A 914-nucleotide genomic window follows, 5' to 3' on the forward strand; every position below is an offset into this window, starting at 1 on the left:
TAATACCATTTTGTTTTTACTGGATTAAGGCTCTTTCCATACTTGCACATGCACATTGGGTGGCACACAAAAGTTTGGTCACCATTTAGAATAAAACAAAAACAGTAAAATGATGCAGGATTTCAATCAAACATTTATTGTGCGATTACTGAAATGCAAAAGGGACATCATCATGTCACATTTTAAGGTCAAGGGTGTTTATGGGTTAAAGGGTGAGTTCAATGGGGGCCTGTGAAGAAATTAATATCTTACCTGCTGTAGACAGCTCTACAGCTGTCATTTGGAGAAATGAAAAGTAATTTTGACTGCATTATTGAGCTAACAGCTAATTGAATCAAACCAAGACCAAYGCAAATTGCCACCATTTATGCAAACAGTATTTTATRAWCTTTCTCACTATGTCAGRTTCACATCACAGAAGATTCAGAAAAATATGTTTTAACTGAAAGTACACCCCCTGGTGCTACAGCCACTGCTAGTTGTGAATAACTGTAAATTTTCATGTGAATAATTGAGCAATATCAAACGACCATGTGAAAGTCATTAAATTAGTATTTAAAGGAATTAGTTTTAAGGTTAAAGCTGTTTTAAGGTGGCGGGAATCCAGTTTCGGTCTTGGTCCGGGTTGGATTAGTTGTCAGCTAAAAAAAAAAAGGTCAAAATGAAGCTTTCTTTCTCTAAACTGACAACCTTCAAAAAGCTCATATGATGTTACTTATAACATTTTAAAAGATCTAATACATTCAGTTTCTTCTTATTCTCTGCTTAATCTGCAGAGCTTAGATTAAAACAAAATTCAACTTTATAGACAATCCAACAACGACCTGTTTAACTAAACAGGTTTTGAAAAAAAAACAAACAAATAAAATAAATGCTGCACGGCAAAAACAAACAAACAAACAAACAAACAAACA

Source organism: Austrofundulus limnaeus, unplaced genomic scaffold (assembly GCF_001266775.1).
Source record: "Austrofundulus limnaeus strain Quisiro unplaced genomic scaffold, Austrofundulus_limnaeus-1.0 Scaffold361, whole genome shotgun sequence".
Classification (NCBI taxonomy): domain Eukaryota; kingdom Metazoa; phylum Chordata; class Actinopteri; order Cyprinodontiformes; family Rivulidae; genus Austrofundulus; species Austrofundulus limnaeus.